Source organism: Beta vulgaris, chromosome 6 (assembly GCF_026745355.1).
Source record: "Beta vulgaris subsp. vulgaris cultivar EL10 chromosome 6, EL10.2, whole genome shotgun sequence".
NCBI classification, from domain to species: Eukaryota; Viridiplantae; Streptophyta; class Magnoliopsida; order Caryophyllales; family Amaranthaceae; genus Beta; species Beta vulgaris.
The window spans coordinates 56,425,255-56,425,710 of record NC_079207.1 but is presented as its reverse complement, the minus strand read 5'-3'; positions in this window follow the sequence as shown (position 1 = coordinate 56,425,710).

Here is a 456-nt window from a genome sequence, read left to right as displayed (position 1 = left end):
TTCTCTTTAATAAACTTAGGCCAAAAGACTCTCTTTTGTACAACCTAATCTTGGACCTTCTCTATTCCTCTAGGAACTTGTTCCCTGTCACCTTGTTCCCCCTGAATAAGTGACTTTCTCTCTTGACTTCACTCGAAGTCTTTCTTTCTCTCTCTTTTCTTTCTCTTTCTCTTTTTCTCGAAATGATTACAGATTTTGTCACACATCCCAATCTCTAATACAGTGTATAATAATGAAAGAAGAGATAAAACCGAAAACACTTTCACTGAAAATATTAGAATAAAATTCTGAAAGCTTAACACTTAAGTTCGTTACACACAACTATTTGTAGATAACAAATTTCCCATGATCTTCTCCACGAACATAGTGGGAGCTGAATTTCAGCCTCACTTCATCCACATTCAAGCCGTTGGCGAATCAGTTGGGAGTTATGCGTTGGTTCTGAATCTTCAGCCA